The sequence below is a fragment of the Amblyomma americanum genome, chromosome 4 (genome assembly GCF_052857255.1).
Source record: "Amblyomma americanum isolate KBUSLIRL-KWMA chromosome 4, ASM5285725v1, whole genome shotgun sequence".
Taxonomy (NCBI): domain Eukaryota; kingdom Metazoa; phylum Arthropoda; class Arachnida; order Ixodida; family Ixodidae; genus Amblyomma; species Amblyomma americanum.
The window spans coordinates 72,333,548-72,357,360 of NC_135500.1; the positions used below are offsets into that span (position 1 = coordinate 72,333,548).

The window sequence follows — 23,813 nt, forward strand, 5'->3', positions numbered from 1 at the left end:
TACACATAAATACCCCCGAAAGCACCCGACTGGACAGCCGTCCCCGCAGCTCAGTTGGTAGAACACGGGACGCGAAATTCGGTGGCCATGGGTTTGGACCCCACGGGCGGCATTTGGTTGCTTTCTGCTTTCATTATTCTCGCATTCATGAAAATCTAACAAAATAAAAAAGGCATCCCTGATCCTTCTTGCTTTCTGTGGCGCTGCTATATATATAATTATATATATATATATATATATATATATATATATATATATATATATATATATATATATATATATATATATATATATATGTATAGCAGACAAGTTAAAGCAAATGAGGGGCCCGCTTGACAAATTTATGAAGGGAGCCAACAGTCACCGAAACCAAAGTGCATAGGGGAACGTTAATTTTTTTTAATGTGTTAGGCTTATCAGTGGCATAATAATACTTAGATTAACAAATCGCTTAAAGAAAATTATAAAGCAGCAGAAAAACAACCATGCCGCCGGTGGGATCCGAACCCACGACCTCCGAATATCGCGTCCGGTGCTCTTTCCAACTTAGCTACGGCGACGGCTGTCCAATGTGCTGCTCTCGTGGGTATTTAGGTTTACTGGGTGTAAGCGAGCCTTGAGAGTGTTCACCAGCGCCACCCTCAACGATAGCGGCGGACGTAGCACGTCCTGTAATGTAATACCGCGAGCGTGACGTAGAACGTCATCTAACGGTGAGGGCGGAAACTGTGCGAGAGCCCTCTGATGCTACCTATGGCATCAAGACTGCCAGAACCGAGACCCTCGTTAAGCTACTAGCAGACAAGTTAAAGGAAATGAGGGGCCCGTTTGACAAATTTATGAAGGGAGTCAACAGTCACCGAAACCAAAGTGCAATGGGGAACGTTAATTTTTTTTAAAATGTGTTATGCTTATCAGTGGGATAATATTACTTAGATTAACAAATCGCTTAAAGAAAATACTTATAAAGCAGCAGAAAAAACAACCACGCCGCCGGTGGGATCCGAACCCACGACCTCCGAATATCGCGTCCGGTGCTCTTATCAACTGAGCTACGGCGACGGCTGTCCAATCTGCTGCTCTCGTGGGTATTTAGGTTTATTGGGTGTAAGCGAGCATTGAGAGTGTTCACGAGCGCCACCCTCGACCATAGCGGCGGACGTAGCACGTCCTGTAATACCGCGAGCGTGATGTAGAACGTCATCTAACTGTGAAAGCGGAAACTGTGCGAGAACCCACTTATGCTACCTATGGCATCAAGACTGCCAGAACCGAGACCCTCGTTAAGCTATTAGCAGACAAGTTAAAGGAAATGAGGGGCTCGTTTGACAAATTTGTGAAGGGAGCCAACAGTCACCGAAACCAAAGTGCATTGGGGAACGATAATTTTTCTTTTTAATGTGTTATGCTTATCAGTGGGATAATATTACTTAGATTAAAAAATCGCTTAAAGAAAATTACTTATAAAGCAGCTGAAAAAAGAACCATACCACCGGTGGGATGCGAACCCACGACCTCCGAATATCGCGTCTGGTGCGCTTACCAACTGAGCTATGGCGACGGCTGTCCAATCTGCTGCTCTGATGGGTATTTAGGTTTACTGGGTGTAAGCGAGCCTTTAGAGTGTTCACAGCGCCACCCTCGACCATAGCGGCGGACGTAGCACGTCCTGTAATACCGCGAGCGTGACGTAGAATGTCATCTAACGGTGAGGGCGGAAACTGTGCGAGAGCCCTCTTATGCTACCTAAGGCATCAAGACTGCCAGAACCGAGACCCCGCGTTAAGATATTAGCAGACAAGTTAAAGGAAATGAGGGGCTCGTTTGACAAATTTGTGAAGGGAGCCAACAGTCACCGAAACCAAAGTGCATTGGGGAACGGTAATTTTTCTTTTTAATATGTTATGCTTATCAGTGGGATAATATTACTTAGAATAAAAAATCGCTTAAAGAAAATTACTTATAAAGCAGCTGAAAAAACAACCATACGACCGGTGGGATGCGAACCCACGACCTCCGAATATCGCGTCCGGTGCTCTTACCAACAGAGCTACGGCGACGGCTGTCCAATCTGCTGCTCTCGTGGGTATTTAGGTTTACTGGGTTTAAGCGAGCCTTGAGAGTGTTTACCAGCGCCACCCTCGACAATAGCGGCGGACTTAGCACGTCCTGTAATTCCGCGAGCGTGGTGTAGAACGTCATCTAACGGTGAAAGCGGAAACTGTGCGAGAACCCACTTATGCTACCTATGGCATCAAGACTGCCAGAACCGAGACCCTCGTTAAGCTATTAGCAGACAAGTTAAAGGAAATGAGGAGACCGTTTGAGAAATTTATGAATGGAGCCAACAGTCACCGAAACCAAAGCGCATAGGGGAACGTTAATTTTTCTTTTAATGTGTTATGCTTATCAGTGGGATAATAATACTTATATTAACAAATAGCTTAAAGAAAATTACTTATAAAGCAGCAGAAAAAACACCCATACCGCCGGTGGGATTCGAACCCACGACCTCCGAATATCGCGTCCGGTGCTCTTACCAACTGAGCTATGGCGACGGCTGTCCAATCTGCTGCTTTCGTGGGTATTTATGTTCTGCTTGTAAGCGAACCTTGAGAGTGTTCACCAGCGCCACACTCGTCCATAGCGGTGGACGTAGCACGTCCTGTAATACCGCAAGTGTGGCGTAGAACGTTATCTAATGGCGAAGGCGAAAACTGTGCGAGAGCACTCTTATGCTACCTATGGCATCAAGACTGCAAGAACCGAGACCCTCGTTAAGCTATTAGCAGACAAGTTATTGGAAATGAGGGGCCCGTTTGACAAATTTATGAAGGGAGCCAACAGTCACCGAAACGAAAGTGCATAGGGGAACGTTAATTTTTTTTAATGTGTTATGCTTATCAGTGGGATAATAATACTTAGATTAACAAATCGCTTAAAGAAAATACTTATATAGCAGCAGAAAAACAACCACGCCGCCGGTGGGATCCGAACCCACGACCTCCGAATATCGCGTCCGGTGCTCTTACCAACTGAGCTACGGCGACGGCTGTCCAATCTGCTGCTCTCCTGGGTATTTAGGTTTACTGGGTGTAAGCGAGCCTTGAGAGTGTTCTCCAGCGCCGCCCTCGACCATAGCGGCGGATGTAGCACGTCCTGTAATACCGCGAGCGTGACATAGAACGTCACCTAACTGTGAGGGCGGAAACTGTGCGAGAGCCCTCTGATGCTACCTATGGCATCAAAACTGCCAGAACCGAGACCCTCGTTAAGCTATTGGCAGACAAGTTAAAGGAAATGAGGGGCCCGTTTGACAAATTTATGAAAGGAGCCAACAGTCACCGAAACCAGAGTGCATAGGGGAACGCTAAATTTTTTTTATTGTGTTATTCTTATCAGTGGGATAACAATACTTAGATTAAAAAATCGCCAAAAGAAAATTGCTTATAAAGCAGCAGAAAAAACAATCATGCCGCCGGTGGGATCCGAACCCACGACCTCCGAATATCGCGTCCGGTGCTCTTACCAACTGAGCTACGGCGACGGCTGTCCAATCTGCTGCTCTCATGGGTATTTACGTTTACTGGGTGTAAGCGAGACTTGAGAGTGTTCACCAGCGCCGCCCTCGACCATAGCGGCGGACGTAGCACGTTCTGTAATACCGCGAGCGTGACGTAGAACGTCATCTGACGGTGAGGGCGGAAACTGTGCGAGTGCCCTCTTATGCTGCCCATGGCACCAAGACTGCCAGAACCGAGGCCCTCGTTAAGCTATTAGCAGACAAGTTACAGGAAATGAGGGGCCCGTTCGACAAATTTATGAAAGGGGCCAACAGTCACCGAAACCAAAGTGCATAGGGGAACGTTAATTTTTTTAATGTGTTATGCTTATCAGTGGGATAATAATACTTAGATTAACAAATCGCTTAAAGAAAATTGCTTTTAAAGCAGCCAAAAACAACCATGCCGCCGGTGGGATCCGAACCCACGACCTCCGAATATCGCGTCCGGTGCTCTTACCAACTGAGCTACGGCGACGGCTGTCCAATCTGCTGCTCTCGTGGGTATTGAGGTTTACGGGGTGTAAGCGAGCCTTGAGAGTGTTCACGAGCGCCACCCTCGACCATAGCGGCGGACGTAGCACGTCCTGTAATACCACGAGCGTGACGTAAAACGTCATCTAACGGTGAGGGCGGAAACTGTGCGAGAGCCCTCTGTTGCTACCTATGGCATCAAGACTGCCAGAACCGAGACCCTCATTAAGCTATTAGCAGACAAGTTAAAGGAAATGAGGGGCCCTTTTGACAAATTTATGAAGGGAGCCAACAGTCACCGAAACCAAAGTGCATAGGGGAACGTTAAATTTTTTTTAATGTGTTATGCTTATCAGTGGGATAATAATACTTAGATTATCAAATCGTTTAAAGAAAATTACTTTAAAGCAGCAGAAAAAACAACCATGCCGCCGGTGATATCTGAACCTACGACCTCCGAATATCGCGTCCGGTGCGCTTACCAACTGAGCTACGGCGACGGCTGTCCAATCTGCTGCTCTCATGGGTATTTAGGTTTACTGGGTGTAAGCGAGCCTTGAAAGTTTTCACGAGCGCCACCCTCGACCATAGCGGCGGACGCAGCACGTCCTGTAATACCGCGAGCGTGACGTAGAACGTCATCTAACGGTGAGGGCGGAAACTGTGCGAGAGCCCTCTTATGCTACCTATGACATCAAGACTGCCAGAACCGAGACCCTCGTTAAGCTAATAGCAGACAAGTTACAGGAAATGAGGGGCCCGTTCGACAAATTTATGAAGGGAGCCAACAGTCACCGAAACCAAAGTGCATAGGGGAACGTTAATTTTTTTGATGTGTTATGCTTATCAGTGGGATAATAATACTTAGATTAACAAATCGCTTAATGAAAATACTTATAAAGCAGCAGAAAAAACAACCATACCGCCGGTGGGATCCGAACCCACGACCTCCGAATAGCGCGTCCGGTGCTCTTACCAACTGAGCTATGGCGACGGCTGTCCAATCTGCTGCTCTCATGGGTATTTAGGTTTACTGGGTGTAAGCGAGCCTTGAGAGTGTTCACCAGCGCCACGCTCGACCATAGCGGCGGACGTAGCACGTCCTGTAATACCGCGAGCGTGACGTAGAACGTCATCTAACGGTGAGTGCGGAAACTGTGCGAGAGCCCTCTTATGCTACCTAAGGCATCAAGACTGCCAGAACCGAGACCCTCGTTAAGATATTAGCAGACAAGTTAAAGGAAATGAGGGGCTCGTTTGACAAATTTGTGAAGGGAGCCAACAGTCACCGAAACCAAAGTGCATTGGGGAACGATAATTTTTCTTTTTAATATGTTATGCTTATCACTGGGATAATATTACTTAGATTAAAAAATCGCTTAAAGAAAATTACTTATAAAGCAGCTGAAAAAACAACCATACCACCGGTGGGATGCGAACCCACGACCTCCGAATATCGCGTCCGGTGCTCTTACCAACAGAGCTACGGCGACGGCTGTCCAATCTGCTGCTCTCGTGGGTATTTAGGTTTACTGGGTTTAAGCGAGCCTTGAGAGTGTTTACCAGCGCCACCCTCGACAATACCGGCGGACTTAGCACGTCCTGTAATTCCGCGAGCGTGGTGTATAACGTCATCTAACGGTGAAAGCGGAAACTGTGCGAGAACCCACTTATGCTACCTATGGCATCAAGACTGCCAGAACCGAGACCCTCGTTGAGCTATTAGCAGACAAGTTAAAGGAAATGAGGGGACCGTTTGACAAATTTATGAAGGGAGCCAACAGTCACCGAAACCGAAGTGCATAGGGGAACGTTAATTTTTTTTAATGTGTTATGCTTATCAGTGGGATAATAATACTTATATTAACAAATAGCTTAAAAAAATTACTTATAAAGCAGCAGAAAAAACAACCATACCGCCATTGGGATTCGAACCTACGACCTCCGAATATCGCGTCCGGTGCTCTTACCAACTGAGCTATGGCGACGGCTGTCCAATCTGCTGCTCTCATGGGTATTTAGGTTTACTGGAAGCGAGCCTTGAGAGTGTTCACCAGCGCCACCCTCGACCATAGCGCGGACGTAGCACGTCCTGTAATACCGCGAGCGTGACGTAGAACGTCATCTAACGGTGAGGGCCGAAACTGTGCGAGAACCCTCTTATGCTACCTATGGCATCAAGACTGCCAGAACCGAGACCCTCGTTAAGCTATTAGCAGACAAGTTAAAGGAAATGAGGGGACCGTTTGACAAATTTATGAAGGGAGCCAACAGTCACCGAAACCAAAGTGCATAGGGGAACGTTAATTTTTTTTAATGTGTTATGCTTATCAGTGGGATAATATTACTTAGATTAAGAAATCGCTTAAAGAAAATTACTTATAAAGCAGCAGAAAAAACAACCATGTTGCCGGTGGGATCCGAACCCACGACCTCCGAATATCGCGTCCGGCGCTCTTACCAACTGAACTACGGCGACGGCTGTCCAATCTGCTGCTCTCGTGGGTATTTAGGTTTATTGGGTGTAAGCGAGCATTGAGAGTGTTCACGAGCGCCACCCTCGACCATAGCGGCAGACGTAGCACGTCCTGTAATACCGCGAGCGTGACGTAGAACGTCATCTAACGGTGAGGGCGGAAACTGTGCGAGAGCCCTCTTATGCTACCTATGACATCAAGACTGCCAGAACCGAGACCCTCGTTAAGCTAATAGCAGACAAGTTACAGGAAATGAGGGGCCCGTTCGACAAATTTATGAAGGGAGCCAACAGTCACCGAAACCAAAGTGCATAGGGGAACGTTAATTTTTTTGATGTGTTATGCTTATCAGTGGGATAATAATACTTAGATTAACAAATCGCTTAATGAAAATACTTATAAAGCAGCAGAAAAAACAACCATACCGCCGGTGGGATCCGAACCCACGACCTCCGAATAGCGCGTCCGGTGCTCTTACCAACTGAGCTATGGCGACGGCTGTCCAATCTGCTGCTCTCATGGGTATTTAGGTTTACTGGGTGTAAGCGAGCCTTGAGAGTGTTCACCAGCGCCACGCTCGACCATAGCGGCGGACGTAGCACGTCCTGTAATACCGCGAGCGTGACGTAGAACGTCATCTAACGGTGAGTGCGGAAACTGTGCGAGAGCCCTCTTATGCTACCTAAGGCATCAAGACTGCCAGAACCGAGACCCTCGTTAAGATATTAGCAGACAAGTTAAAGGAAATGAGGGGCTCGTTTGACAAATTTGTGAAGGGAGCCAACAGTCACCGAAACCAAAGTGCATTGGGGAACGATAATTTTTCTTTTTAATATGTTATGCTTATCACTGGGATAATATTACTTAGATTAAAAAATCGCTTAAAGAAAATTACTTATAAAGCAGCTGAAAAAACAACCATACCACCGGTGGGATGCGAACCCACGACCTCCGAATATCGCGTCCGGTGCTCTTACCAACAGAGCTACGGCGACGGCTGTCCAATCTGCTGCTCTCGTGGGTATTTAGGTTTACTGGGTTTAAGCGAGCCTTGAGAGTGTTTACCAGCGCCACCCTCGACAATACCGGCGGACTTAGCACGTCCTGTAATTCCGCGAGCGTGGTGTATAACGTCATCTAACGGTGAAAGCGGAAACTGTGCGAGAACCCACTTATGCTACCTATGGCATCAAGACTGCCAGAACCGAGACCCTCGTTGAGCTATTAGCAGACAAGTTAAAGGAAATGAGGGGACCGTTTGACAAATTTATGAAGGGAGCCAACAGTCACCGAAACCAAAGTGCATAGGGGAACGTTAATTTTTTTTAATGTGTTATGCTTATCAGTGGGATAATAATACTTATATTAACAAATAGCTTAAAAAAATTACTTATAAAGCAGCAGAAAAAACAACCATACCGCCATTGGGATTCGAACCTACGACCTCCGAATATCGCGTCCGGTGCTCTTACCAACTGAGCTATGGCGACGGCTGTCCAATCTGCTGCTCTCATGGGTATTTAGGTTTACTGGAAGCGAGCCTTGAGAGTGTTCACCAGCGCCACCCTCGACCATAGCGCGGACGTAGCACGTCCTGTAATACCGCGAGCGTGACGTAGAACGTCATCTAACGGTGAGGGCCGAAACTGTGCGAGAACCCTCTTATGCTACCTATGGCATCAAGACTGCCAGAACCGAGACCCTCGTTAAGCTATTAGCAGACAAGTTAAAGGAAATGAGGGGACCGTTTGACAAATTTATGAAGGGAGCCAACAGTCACCGAAACCAAAGTGCATAGGGGAACGTTAATTTTTTTTAATGTGTTATGCTTATCAGTGGGATAATATTACTTAGATTAAGAAATCGCTTAAAGAAAATTACTTATAAAGCAGCAGAAAAAACAACCATGTTGCCGGTGGGATCCGAACCCACGACCTCCGAATATCGCGTCCGGCGCTCTTACCAACTGAACTACGGCGACGGCTGTCCAATCTGCTGCTCTCGTGGGTATTTAGGTTTATTGGGTGTAAGCGAGCATTGAGAGTGTTCACGAGCGCCACCCTCGACCATAGCGGCAGACGTAGCACGTCCTATAATACCGCGAGCGTGACGTAGAACGTAATCTAACGGTGAGGGCCGAAACTGTGCGAGAGCCCTCTTATGGTACCTATGGCATCAAGGCTGCCAGAACCGAAACCCTCGTAAAGCTATTAGCAGACAAGTTAAAGGAAATGAGGGGCCCGTTTGACAAATTTGTGAAGGGAGCCAACAGTCACCGAAACCAAAGTGCATTGGGGAACGTTAATTTTTCTTTAATGTGTTATGCTTATCAGTGGGATAATAATACTTAGATTAACAAATCGCCTAAAGAAAATTACCTATAAAGCAACAGAAAAAACTACCATGCCGCCGGTGGGATCCGAACCCACGACCTCCGAATATCGCGTCCGGAGCTCTTACCAACTGAGATACGGTGACGGCTGTCCAATCTGCTGCTTTCGTGGGTATTTATGTTCTGCTTGTAAGCGAACCTTGAGAGTTTTCACCAGCGCCACACTCGTCCATAGCGGTGGACGTAGCACGTACTGTAATACCGCAAGTGTGGCGTAGAACGTTATCTAATGGCGAAGGCGAAAACTGTGCGAGAGCCCTCTTATGCTACCTATGGCATCAAGACTGCAAGAACCGAGACCCTCGTTAAGCTATTAGCAGACAAGTTAATGGAAATGAGGGGCCCGTTTGACAAATTTATGAAGGGAGCCAACAGTCACCGAAACGAAAGTGCATAGGGGAACGTTAATTTTTTTTAATGTGTTATGCTTATCAGATGGATAATAATACTTAGAATAACAAATCGCTTAAAGAAAATACTTATATAGCAGCAGAAAAACAACCACGCCGCCGGTGGGATCCGAACCCACGACCTCCGAATATCGCGTCCGGTGCTCTTACCAACTGAGCTACGGCGACGGCTGTCCAATCTGCTGCTCTCCTGGGTATTTAGGTTTACTGGGTGTAAGCGAGCCTTGAGAGTGTTCTCCAGCGCCACCCTCGACCATAGCGCGGACGTAGCACGTCCTGTAATACCGCGAGCGTGACGTAGAACGTCATCTAACGGTGAGGGCCGAAACTGTGCGAGAACCCTCTTATGCTACCTATGGCATCAAGACTGCCAGAACCGAGACCCTCGTTAAGCTATTGGCAGACAAGTTAAAGGAAATGAGGGGCCCGTTTGACAAATTTATGAAAGGAGCCAACAGTCACCGAAACCAAAGTGCATTGGGGAACGCTAAATGTTTTTTTAATGTGTTATTCTTATCAGTGGGATAACAATACTTAGATTAAAAAATCGCCAAAAGAAAATTGCTTATAAAGCAGCAGAAAAAACAATCATGCCGCCGGTGGGATCCGAACCCACGACCTCCGAATATCGCGTCCGGTGCTCTTACCAACTGAGCTACGGCGACGGCTGTCCAATCTGCTGCTCTCATGGCTATTTACGTTTACTGGGTGTAAGCGATCCTTGAGAGTGTTCACGAGCGCCACCCTCTACCATAGCGGCAGACGTAGCACGTCCTGTAATACCGCGAGCGTGACGTTGAACGTAATCTTACGGTGAGGGCCGAAACTGTGCGAGAGCCCTCTTATGGTACCTATGGCATCAAGGCTGCCAGAACCGAGACCCTCGTCAAGATATTAGCAGACAAGTTAAAGGAAATGAGGGGCCCGTTTGACAAATTTGTGAAGGGAGCCAACAGTCACCGAAACCAAAGTGCATTGGGGAACGTTAATTTTTTTTAATGTGTTATGCTTATCAGTGGGATAAGAATACTTAGATTAACAAATCGCCTAAAGAAAATTACTTATAAAGCAGCAGAAAAAACAACCATGCCGCCGGTGGGATCCGAACCCACGACCTCCGAATATCGCGTCCGGTGCTCTTACCAACTGAGCTATGGCGACGGCGGTCCAATCTGCTGCTCTCGTGGGTTTTTAGATTTACTGGGTGTAAGCGAGCCTTGATAGTGTTCACCAGCGCTACCCTCGACCATAGCGGCGGACGCAGCACGTACTGTAATACCGCGAGCGTGACGTAGAACGTCATCTAACGGTGAGGGTGGAAACTGTGCGAGAGTCCTCTTATGCTACCTATGGCATCAAGACTGCCAGAACCGAGACCCTCGTTAAGCTATTAGCAGACAAGAGAAAGAAAATGAGGGGCCCGTTTGACAAATTTATGAAGGGAGCCAACAGTCACCGAAACCAAAGTGCATTGGGAAACGTTAATTTTTTTTAATGTGTTATGCTTATCAGTGGGATAATATTACTTAGATTAACAAATCGCTTAAAGAAAATTACTTATAAAGCAGCTGAAAAAACAACCATACCGCCGGTGGGATCCGAACCCACGACCACCGAATATCGCGTCCGGTGCTCTTACCAACTGAGCTATGGCGACGGCTGTCCAATCTGCTGCTCTCGTGGGTATATAGGTTTACTGGGTGTAAGCGATCCTTGAGAGTGTTCACGAGCGCCACCCTCTACCATAGCGGCAGACGTAGCACGTCCTGTAATACCGCGAGCGTGACGTTGAATGTAATCTTACGGTGAGGGCCGAAACTGTGCGAGAGCCCTCTTAAGGTACCTATGGCATCAAGGCTGCCAGAACCGAGACCCTCGTCAAGATATTAGCAGACAAGTTAAAGGAAATGAGGGGCCCGTTTGACAAATTTGTGAAGGGAGCCAACAGTCACCGAAACCAAAGTGCATTGGGGAACGTTAATTTTTTTTAATGTGTTATGCTTATCAGTGGGATAATAATACTTAGATTAACAAATCGCCTAAAGAAAATTACTTATAAAGCAGCTGAAAAAAGAACCATACCACCGGTGGGATGCGAACCCACGACCTCCGAATATCGCGTCCGGTGCGCTTACCAACTGAGCTATGGCGACGGCTGTCCAATCTGCTGCTCTGATGGGTATTTAGGTTTACTGGGTGTAAGCGAGCCTTTAGAGTGTTCACAGCGCCACCCTCGACCATAGCGGCGGACGTAGCACGTCCTGTAATACCGCGAGCGTGACGTAGAACGTCATCTAACGGTGAGGGCCGAAACTGTGCGAGAGCCCTCTTATGCTACCTACGGCATCAAGACTGCCAGAACCGAGACCCTCTTTAAGCTATTAGCAGACAAGTTAAAGGAAATGAGGGGACTGTTTGACAAATTTATGAATGGAGCCAACAGTCACCGAAACCAAAGCATATAGAGGAACGTTAATTTTTCTTTTTAATGTGTTATGATTATCAGTGGGATAATAATACTTAGATTAACAAATCGCTTAATAAAAATACTTATAAAGCAGCAGAAAAAACAACCATACCGCCGGTGGGATCCGAACCCACGACCTCCGAATAGCGCGTCCGGTGCTCTTACCAACTGAGCTATGGCGACGGCTGTCCAATCTGCTGCTCTCATGGGTATTTAGGTTTACTGGAAGCGAGCCTTGAGAGTGTTCACCAGCGCCACCCACGACCATAGCGGCGGACGTAGCACGTCCTGTAATACCGCGAGCGTGACGTAGAACGTCATCTAACGGTGAGGGCCGAAACTGTGCGAGAGCCCTCTTATGCTACCTATGGCATCAAGACTGCCAGAACCGAGACCCTCGTTAAGCTATTAGCAGACAAGTTAAAGGAAATGAGGGGACTGTTTGACAAATTTATGAAGGGAGCCAACAGTCACCGAAACCAAAGTGAATAGGGGAACGTTAATTTTTCTTTAATGTGTTATGCTTATCAGTGGGATAATAATACTTAGATTAACAAATCGCCTAAAGAAAATTACTTATAAAGCAGCAGAAAAAACTACCATGCCGCCAGTGGGATCCGAACCCACGACCTCCGAATATCGCGTCCGGAGCTCTCACCAACTGAGATACGGTGACGGCTGTCCAATCTGCTTCTTTCGTGGGTATTTATGTTCTGCTTGTAAGCGAACCTTGAGAGTGTTCACCAGCGCAACACTCGTCCATAGCGGTGGACGTAGCACGTCCTGTAATACCGCAAGTGTGGCGTAGAACGTTATCTAATGGCGAAGGCGAAAACTGTGCGAGAGCCCTCTTATGCTACCTATGGCATCAAGACTGCAAGAACCGAGACCCTCGTTAAGCTATTAGCAGACAAGTTAATGGAAATGAGGGGCCCGTTTGACAAATTTATGAAGGGAGCCAACAGTCACCGAAACGAAAGTGCATAGGGGAACGTTAATTTTTTTTAATGTGTTATGCTTATCAGTGGGATAATAATACTTAGATTAACAAATCGCTTAAAGAAAATACTTATATAGCAGCAGAAAAACCACCACGCCGCCGGTGGGATCCGAACCCACGACCTCCGAATATCGCGTCCGGTGCTCTTACCAACTGAGCTACGGCGACGGCTGTCCAATCTGCTGCTCTCCTGGGTATTTAGGTTTACTGGGTGTAAGCGAGCCTTGAGAGTGTTCTCCAGCGCCGCCCTCGACCATAGCGGCGGATGTAGCACGTCCTGTAATACCGCGAGCGTGACATAGAACGTCATCTAACTGTGAGGGCGGAAACTGTGCGAAAGCCCTCTGATGCTACCTATGGCATCAAAACTGCCAGAACCGAGACCCTCGTTAAGCTATTGGCAGACAAGTTAAAGGAAATGAGGGGCCCGTTTGACAAATTTATGAAAGGAGCCAACAGTCACCGAAACCAAAGTGCATAGGGGAACGCTAAATTTTTTTTAATGTGTCATTCTTATCAGTGGGATAACAATACTTAGATTAAAAAATCGCCAAAAGAAAATTGCTTATAAAGCAGCAGAAAAAACAATCATGCCGCCGGTGGGATCCGAACCCACGACCTCCGAATATCGCGTCCGGTGCTCTTACCAACTGAGCAATGGCGACGGCTGTCCAATCTGCTGCTCTCATGGGTATTTAGGTTTACTGGGTGTAAGCGAGCCTTGAGAGTGTTCACCAGCTCCACGCTCGACCATAGCGGCGGACGTAGCACGTCCTGTAATACCGCGAGCGTGACGTAGAACGTCATCTAACGGTGAGGGCGGAAACTGTGCGAGAGCCCTCTTATGCTACCTAAGGCATCAAGACTGCCAGAACCGAGACCCTCGTTAAGATATTAGCAGACAAGTTAAAGGAAATGAGGGGCCCGTTCGACATATTTATGAAGGGAGCCAACATTCACCGAAACCAAAGTGCATAGGGGAACGTTAATTTTTTTAATGTGTTATGGTTATCAGTGGGATAATAATACTTAGATTAACAAATCGCTTAAAGAAAATTGCTTATAAAGCAGCAGAAAAACATCCATGCCGCCGGTGATATCCGAACCTACGACCTCCGAATATCGCGTCCGGTGCGCTTACCAACTGAGCTACGGCGACGGCTGTCCAATCTGCTGCTCTCATGGGTATTTAGGTTTACTGGGTGTAAGCGAGCCTTGAAAGTTTCACGAGCGCCACCCTCGACCATGGCGGCGGACGCAGCACGTCCTGTAATACCGCGAGCGTGACGTAGAACGTCATCTAACGGTGAGGGCGGAAACTGTGCGAGAGCCCTCTTATGCTACCTATGGCATGAAGACTGCCAGAACCGAGACCCTCGTTAAGCTAATAGCAGACAAGTTACAGGAAATGAGGGGCCCGTTCGACAAATTTATCAAGGGAGCCAACAGTCACCGAAACCAAAGTGCATAGGGGAACGTTAATTTTTTTAATGTGTTATGCTTATCAGTGGGATAATAATACTTAGATTAACAAATCGCTTAATGAAAATACTTATAAAGCAGCAGAAAAAACAACCATACCGCCGGTGGGATCCGAACCCACGACCTCCGAATAGCGCGTCCGGTGCTCTTACCAACTGAGCAATGGCGACGGCTGTCCAATCTGCTGCTCTCATGGGTATTTAGGTTTACTGGGTGTAAGCGAGCCTTGAGAGTGTTCACCAGCTCCACGCTCGACCATAGCGGCGGACGTAGCACGTCCTGTAATACCGCGAGCGTGACGTAGAACGTCATCTAACGGTGAGGGCGGAAACTGTGCGAGAGCCCTCTTATGCTACCTAAGGCATCAAGACTGCCAGAACCGAGACCCTCGTTAAGATATTAGCAGACAAGTTAAAGGAAATGAGGGGCTCGTTTGACAAATTTGTGAAGGGAGCCAACAGTCACCGAAACCAAAGTGCATTGGGGAACGATAATTTTTCTTTTTAATATGTTATGCTTATCAGTGGGATAATATTACTTAGATTAAAAAATCGCTTAAAGAAAATTACTTATAAAGCAGCTGAAAAAACAACCATACCACCGGTGGGATGCGAACCCACGACCTCCGAACATCGCGTCCGGTGCTCTTATAAACAGAGCTACGGCGACGGCTGTCCAATCTGCTGCTCTCGTGGGTATTTAGGTTTACTGGGTTTAAGCGAGCCTTGAGAGTGTTTACCAGCGCCACCCTCGACAATAGCGGCGGACTTAGCACGTCCTGTAATTCCGCGAGCGTGGTGTAGAACGTCATCTAACGGTGAAAGCGGAAACTGTGCGAGAACCCACTTATGCTACCTATGGCATCAAGACTGCCAGAACCGAGACCCTCGTTAAGCTATTAGCAGACAAGTTAAAGGAAATGAGGGGACCGTTTGAGAAATTTTTGAATGGAGCCAACAGTCACCGAAACCAAAGTGCATAGGGGAACGTTAATTTTTTTAATGTGTTATGCTTATCAGTGGGAGAATATTACTTAGATTAACAAATCGCTTAAAGAAAATTGCTTATAAAGCAGCAGAAAAACAACCATGCTGCCGGTGGGATCCGAACCCACGACCTCCGAATATCGCGTCCGGAGCTCTTACCAACTGAGATACGGTGACGGCTGTCCAATCTGCTGCTCTCGTGGGTATTTAGGTTTACTGGGTTTAAGTGAGCCTTGAGAGTGTTTACCAGCGCCACCCTCGACAATAGCGGCGGACTTAGCACGTCCTGTAATTCCGCGAGCGTGGTGTAGAACGTCATCTAACGGTGAGGGCGGAAACTGTGCGAGAGCCCTCTTATGCTACCTAAGGCATCAAGACTGCCAGAACCGAGACCCTCGTTAAGATATTAGCAGACAAGTTAAAGGAAATGAGGGGCTCGTTTGACAAATTTGTGAAGGGAGCCAACAATCACCGAAACCAAAGTGCATTGGGGAACGATAATTTTTCTTTTTAATATGTTATGCTCATCAGTGGGATAATATTACTTAGATTAACAAATCGCCTAAAAAAATTACTTATAAAGCAGCAGAAAAAACTACCATGCCGCCGGTGGGATCCGAACCCACGACCTCCGAATATCGCGTCCGGAGCTCTTACCAACTGAGATACGGTGACGGCTGTCCAATCTGCTGCTCTCATGGGTATTTATGTTCTGCTTGTAAGCGAACCTTGAGAGTGTTCACCAGCGCCACACTCGTCCATAGCGGTGGACGTAGCACGTACTGTAATACCGCAAGTGTGGCGTAGAACGTTATCTAATGGCGAAGGCGAAAACTGTGCGAGAGCCCTCTTATGCTACCTATGGCATCAAGACTGCAAGAACCGAGACCCTCGTTAAGCTATTAGCAGACAAGTTAATGGAAATGAGGGGCCCGTTTGACAAATTTATGAAGGGAGCCAACAGTCACCGAAACGAAAGTGCATAGGGGAACGTTAATTTTTTTTAATGTGTTATGCTTATCAGATGGATAATAATACTTAGATTAACAAATCGCTTAAAGAAAATACTTATATAGCAGCAGAAAAACAACCACGCCGCCGGTGGGATCCGAACCCACGACCTCCGAATATCGCGTCCGGTGCTCTTACCAACTGAGCTACGGCGACGGCTGTCCAATCTGCTGCTCTCCTGGGTATTTAGGTTTACTGGGTGTAAGCGAGCCTTGAGAGTGTTCTCCAGCGCCAACCTCGACCATAGCGCGGACGTAGCACGTCCTGTAATACCGCGAGCGTGACGTAGAACGTCATCTAACGGTGAGGGCCGAAACTGTGCGAGAACCCTCTTATGCTACCTATGGCATCAAGACTGCCAGAACCGAGACCCTCGTTAAGCTATTGGCAGAAAAGGTAAAGGAAATGAGGGGCCCGTTTGACAAATTTATGAAAGGAGCCAACAGTCACCGAAACCAAAGTGCATTGGGGAACGCTAAATTTTTTTTTAATGTGTTATTCTTATCAGTGGGATAACAATACTTAGATTAAAAAATCGCCAAAAGAAAATTGCTTATAAAGCAGCAGAAAAAACAATCATGCCGCCGGTGGGATCCGAACCCACGACCTCCGAATATCGCGTCCGGTGCTCTTACCAACTGAGCTACGGCGACGGCTGTCCAATCTGCTGCTCTCATGGGTATTTACGTTTACTGGGTGTAAGCGATCCTTGAGAGTGTTCACGAGCGCCACCCTCTACCATAGCGGCAGACGTAGCACGTCCTGTAATACCGCGAGCGTGACGTTGAACGTAATCTTACGGTGAGGGCCGAAACTGTGCGAGAGCCCTCTTATGGTACCTATGGCATCAAGGCTGCCAGAACCGAGACCCTCGTCAAGGTATTAGCAGACAAGTTAAAGGAAATGAGGGGCCCGTTTGACAAATTTGTGAAGGGAGCCAACAGTCACCGAAACCAAAGTGCATTGGGGAACGTTAATTTTTTTTAATGTGTTATGCTTATCAGTGGGATAATAATACTTAGATTAACAAATCGCCTAAAGAAAATTACTTATAAAGCAGCAGAAAAAACAACCATGCCGCCGGTGGGATCCGAACCCACGACCTCCGAATATCGCGTCCGGTGCTCTTACCAACTGAGCTATGGCGACGGCGGTCCAATCTGCTGCTCTCGTGGGTTTTTAGATTTACTGGGTGTAAGCGAGCCTTGATAGTGTTCACCAGCGCTACCCTCGACCATAGCGGCGGACGCAGCACGTACTGTAATACCGCGAGCGTGACGTAGAACGTCATCTAACGGTGAGGGTGGAAACTGTGCGAGAGTCCTCTTATGCTACCTATGGCATCAAGACTGCCAGAACCGAGACCCTCGTTAAGCTATTAGCAGACAAGAGAAAGAAAATGAGGGGCCCGTTTGACAAATTTATGAAGGGAGCCAACAGTCACCGAAACCAAAGTGCATTGGGAAACGTTAATTTTTTTTAATGTGTTATGCTTATCAGTGGGATAATATTACTTAGATTAACAAATCGCTTAAAGAAAATTACTTATAAAGCAGCTGAAAAAACAACCATACCGCCGGTGGGATCCGAACCCACGACCTCCGAATATCGCGTCCGGTGCTCTTACCAACTGAGCTATGGCGACGGCTGTCCAATCTGCTGCTCTCGTGGGTATATAGGTTTACTGGGTGTAAGCGATCCTTGAGAGTGTTCACGAGCGCCACCCTCTACCATAGCGGCAGACGTAGCACGTCCTGTAATACCGCGAGCGTGACGTTGAATGTAATCTTACGGTGAGGGCCGAAACTGTGCGAGAGCCCTCTTAAGGTACCTATGGCATCAAGGCTGCCAGAACCGAGACCCTCGTCAAGATATTAGCAGACAAGTTAAAGGAAATGAGGGGCCCGTTTGACAAATTTGTGAAGGGAGCCAACAGTCACCGAAACCAAAGTGCATTGGGGAACGTTAATTTTTTTTAATGTGTTATGCTTATCAGTGGGATAATAATACTTAGATTAACAAATCGCCTAAAGAAAATTACTTATAAAGCAGCTGAAAAAAGAACCATACCACCGGTGGGATGCGAACCCACGACCTCCGAATATCGCGTCCGGTGCGCTTACCAACTGAGCTATGGCGACGGCTGTCCAATCTGCTGCTCTGATGGGTATTTAGGTTTACTTGGTGTAAGCGAGCCTTTAGAGTGTTCACAGCGCCACCCTCGACCATAGCGGCGGACGTAGCACGTCCTGTAATACCGCGAGCGTGACGTAGAACGTCATCTAACGGTGAGGGCCGAAACTGTGCGAGAGCCCTCTTATGCTACCTACGGCATCAAGACTGCCAGAACCGAGACCCTCTTTAAGCTATTAGCAGACAAGTTAAAGGAAATGAGGGGACTGTTTGACAAATTTATGAATGGAGCCAACAGTCACCGAAACCAAAGCATATAGAGGAACGTTAATTTTTCTTTTTAATGTGTTATGATTATCAGTGGGATAATAATACTTAGATTAACAAATCGCTTAATAAAAATACTTATAAAGCAGCAGAAAAAACAACCATACCGCCGGTGGGATCCGAACCCACGACCTCCGAATAGCGCGTCCGGTGCTCTTACCAACTGAGCTATGGCGACGGCTGTCCAATCTGCTGCTCTCATGGGTATTTAGGTTTACTGGAAGCGAGCCTTGAGAGTGTTCACCAGCGCCACCCTCGACCATAGCGGCGGACGTAGCACGTCCTGTAATACCGCGAGCGTGACGTAGAACGTCATCTAACGGTGAGGGCCGAAACTGTGCGAGAGCCCTCTTATGCTACCTATGGCATCAAGACTGCCAGAACCGAGACCCTCGTTAAGCTATTAGCAGACAAGTTAAAGGAAATGAGGGGACTGTTTGACAAATTTATGAAGGGAGCCAACAGTCACCGAAACCAAAGTGCATAGGGGAACGTTAATTTTTCTTTAATGTGTTATGCTTATCAGTGGGATAATAATACTTAGATTAACAAATCGCCTAAAGAAAATTACTTATAAAGCAGCAGAAAAAACTACCATGCCGCCGGTGGGATCCGAACCCACGACCTCCGAATATCGCGTCCGGAGCTCTCACCAACTGAGATACGGTGACGGCTGTCCAATCTGCTTCTTTCGTGGGTATTTATGTTCTGCTTGTAAGCGAACCTTGAGAGTGTTCACCAGCGCAACACTCGTCCATAGCGGTGGACGTAGCACGTCCTGTAATACCGCAAGTGTGGCGTAGAACGTTATTTAATGGCGAAGGCGAAAACTGTGCGAGAGCCCTCTTATGCTACCTATGGCATCAAGACTGCAAGAACCGAGACCCTCGTTAAGCTATTAGCAGACAAGTTAATGGAAATGAGGGGCCCGTTTGACAAATTTATGAAGGGAGCCAACAGTCACCGAAACGAAAGTGCATAGGGGAACGTTAATTTTTTTTAATGTGTTATGCTTATCAGTGGGATAATAATACTTAGATTAACAAATCGCTTAAAGAAAATACTTATATAGCAGCAGAAAAACCACCACGCCGCCGGTGGGATCCGAACCCACGACCTCCGAATACCGCGTCCGGTGCTCTTACCAACTGAGCTACGGCGACGGCTGTCCAATCTGCTGCTCTCCTGGGTATTTAGGTTTACTGGGTGTAAGCGAGCCTTGAGAGTGTTCTCCAGCGCCGCCCTCGACCATAGCGGCGGATGTAGCACGTCCTGTAATACCGCGAGCGTGACATAGAACGTCATCTAACTGTGAGGGCGGAAACTGTGCGAGAGCCCTCTGATGCTACCTATGGCATCAAAACTGCCAGAACCGAGACCCTCGTTAAGCTATTGGCAGACAAGTTAAAGGAAATGAGGGGCCCGTTTGACAAATTTATGAAAGGAGCCAACAGTCACCGAAACCAAAGTGCATAGGGGAACGCTAAATTTTTTTTAATGTGTCATTCTTATCAGTGGGATAACAATACTTAGATTAAAAAATCGCCAAAAGAAAATTGCTTATAAAGCAGCAGAAAAAACAATCATGCCGCCGGTGGGATCCGAACCCACGACCTCCGAATATCGCGTCCGGTGCTCTTACCAACTGAGCTACGGCGACGGCTGTCCAATCTGCTGCTCTCATGGGTATTTACGTTTACTGGGTGTAAGCGAGACTTGAGAGTGTTCACCAGCGCCGCCCTCGACCATAGCGGCGGAAGTAGCACGTTCTGTAATACCGCGAGCGTGACGTAGAACGTCATCTGACGGTGAGGGCAGAAACTGTGCGAGTGCCCTCTTATGCTACCTATGGCACCAAGACTGCCAGAACCGAGGCCCTCGTTAAGCTATTAGCAGACAAGTTACAGGAAATGAGGGGCCCGTTCGACAAATTTATGAAGGGAGCCAACATTCACCGAAACCAAAGTGCATAGGGGAACGTTAATTTTTTTAATGTGTTATGGTTATCAGTGGGATAATAATACTTAGATTAACAAATCGCTTAAAGAAAATTGCTTATAAAGCAGCAGAAAAACATCCATGCCGCCGGTGATATCCGAACCTACGACCTCCGAATATCGCGTCCGGTGCGCTTACCAACTGAGCTACGGCGACGGCTGTCCAATCTGCTGCTCTCATGGGTATTTAGGTTTACTGGGTGTAAGCGAGCCTTGAAAGTTTCACGAGCGCCAACCTCGACCATGGCGGCGGACGCAGCACGTCCTGTAATACCGCGAGCGTGACGTAGAACGTCATCTAACGGTGAGGGCGGAAACTGTGCGAGAGCCCTCTTATGCTACCTATGGCATGAAGACTGCCAGAACCGAGACCCTCGTTAAGCTAATAGCAGACAAGTTACAGGAAATGAGGGGCCCGTTCGACAAATTTATCAAGGGAGCCAACAGTCACCGAAACCAAAGTGCATAGGGGAACGTTAATTTTTTTAATGTGTTATGCTTATCAGTGGGATAATAATACTTAGATTAACAAATCGCTTAATGAAAATACTTATAAAGCAGCAGAAAAAACAACCATACCGCCGGTGGGATCCGAACCCACGACCTCCGAATAGCGCGTCCGGTGCTCTTACCAACTGAGCAATGGCGACGGCTGTCCAATCTGCTGCTCTCATGGGTATTTAGGTTTACTGGGTGTAAGCGAGCCTTGAGAGTGTTCACCAGCTCCACGCTCGACCATAGCGGCGGACGTAGCACGTCCTGTAATACCGCGAGCGTGACGTAGAACGTCATCTAACGGTGAGGGCGGAAACTGTGCGAGAGCCCTCTTATGCTACCTAAGGCATCAAGACTGCCAGAACCGAGACCCTCGTTAAGATATTAGCAGACAAGTTAAAGGAAATGAGGGGCTCGTTTGACAAATTTGTGAAGGGAGCCAACAGTCACCGAAACCAAAGTGCATTGGGGAACGATAATTTTTCTTTTTAATATGTTATGCTTATCAGTGGGATAATATTACTTAGATTAAAAAATCGCTTAAAGAAAATTACTTATAAAGCAGCTGAAAAAACAACCATACCACCGGTGGGATGCGAACCCACGACCTCCGAATATCGCGTCCGGTGCTCTTATAAACAGAGCTACGGCGACGGCTGTCCAATCTGATGCTCTCGTGGGTATTTAGGTTTACTGGGTTTAAGCGAGCCTTGAGAGTGTTTACCAGCGCCACCCTCGACAATAGCGGCGGACTTAGCACGTCCTGTAATTCCGCGAGCGTGGTGTAGAACGTCATCTAACGGTGAAAGCGGAAACTGTGCGAGAACCCACTTATGCTACCTATGGCATCAAGACTGCCAGAACCGAGACCCTCGTTAAGCTATTAGCAGACAAGTTAAAGGAAATGAGGGGACCGTTTGAGAAATTTTTGAATGGAGCCAACAGTCACCGAAACCAAAGTGCATAGGGGAACGTTAATTTTTTTAATGTGTTATGCTTATCAGTGGGAGAATATTACTTAGATTAACAAATCGCTTAAAGAAAATTGCTTATAAAGCAGCAGAAAAACAACCATGCTGCCGGTGGGATCCGAACCCACGACCTCCGAATATCGCGTCCGGAGCTCTTACCAACTGAGATACGGTGACGGCTGTCCAATCTGCTGCTCTCGTGGGTATTTAGGTTTACTGGGTTTAAGCGAGCCTTGAGAGTGTTTACCAGCGCCACCCTCGACAATAGCGGCGGACTTAGCACGTCCTGTAATTCCGCGAGCGTGGTGTAGAACGTCATCTAACGGTGAGGGCGGAAACTGTGCGAGAGCCCTCCTATGCTACCTAAGGCATCAAGACTGCCAGAACCGAGACCCTCGTTAAGATATTAGCAGACAAGTTAAAGGAAATGAGGGGCTCGTTTGACAAATTTGTGAAGGGAGCCAACAATCACCGAAACCAAAGTGCATTGGGGAACGATAATTTTTCTTTTTAATATGTTATGCTTATCAGTGGGATAATATTACTTAGATTAACAAATCGCCTAAAAAAAATTACTTATAAAGCAGCAGAAAAAACTACCATGCCGCCGGTGGGATCCGAACCCACGACCTCCGAATATCGCGTCCGGAGCTCTTACCAACTGAGATACGGTGACGGCTGTCCAATCTGCTGCTCTCATGGGTATTTAGGTTTACTGGAAGCGAGCCTTGAGAGTGTTCACCAGCGCCACCCTCGACCATGGCGGCGGACGTAGCACGTCCTGTAATACCGCGAGCGTGACGTAGAACGTAATCTAACGGTGAGGGCCGAAACTGTGCGAGAGCCCTCTGATGGTACCTATGGCATCAAGGCTGCCAGAACCGAGACCCTCGTAAAGCTATTAGAAGACAAGTTAAAGGAAATGAGGGGCCCGTTTGACAAATTTATGAAGGGAGCCAACAGTCACCGAAAATAAAGTGCATATGGGAACGTTAATTTTTTTAATGTGTTATGCTTATCAGTGGGATAATAATACTTAGATTAACAAATCGCTTAGAGAAAATACTTATATAGCAGCAGAAAAACAACCACGCCGCCGGTGGGATCCGAACCCACGACCTCCGATTATCGCGTCCGGTGCTCTTACCAACTGAGCTACGGCGACGGCTGTCTAATCTGCTGCTCTCCTGGGCATTTAGGTTTACTGGGTGTAAGCGAGCCTTGAGAGTGTTCTCCAGCGCCGCCCTCGACCATAGCGGCGGATGTAGCACGTCCTGTAATACCGCGAGCGTGACATAGAACGTCATCTAACTGTGAGGGCGGAAACTGTGCGAGAGCCCTCTGATGCTACCTATGGCATCAAAACTGCCAGAACCGAGACCCTCGTTAAGCTATTGGCAGGCAAGTTAAAGGAAATGAGGGGCCCGTTTGACAAATTTATGAAAGGAGCCAACAGTCACCGAAACCAAAGTGCATAGGGGAACGCTAAATTTTTTTTAATGTGTTATTCTTATCAGTGGGATAACAATACTTAGATTAAAAAATCGCCAAAAGAAAATTGCTTATAAAGCAGCAGAAAAAACAATCATGCCGCCATTGGGATCCGAACCCACGACCTCCGAATATCGC

At 47.3% G+C, this 23,813-nt stretch overlaps 1 protein-coding gene and 1 non-coding gene across 2 annotated transcripts in view; one reads left to right on the top strand and one right to left on the bottom strand.

Moving 5' to 3' along the window:
* Positions 1–23,813, top strand: part of LOC144129565 (uncharacterized) — a 649,728-nt gene that overhangs the window by 304,510 nt on the left and 321,405 nt on the right. The gene's annotated exons all lie outside the window — the stretch shown is intronic.
* TRNAP-CGG (transfer RNA proline (anticodon CGG)) lies at positions 19,811–19,884 on the bottom strand. The gene has a single exon. It is a non-coding gene; the product is annotated as a tRNA-Pro (tRNA).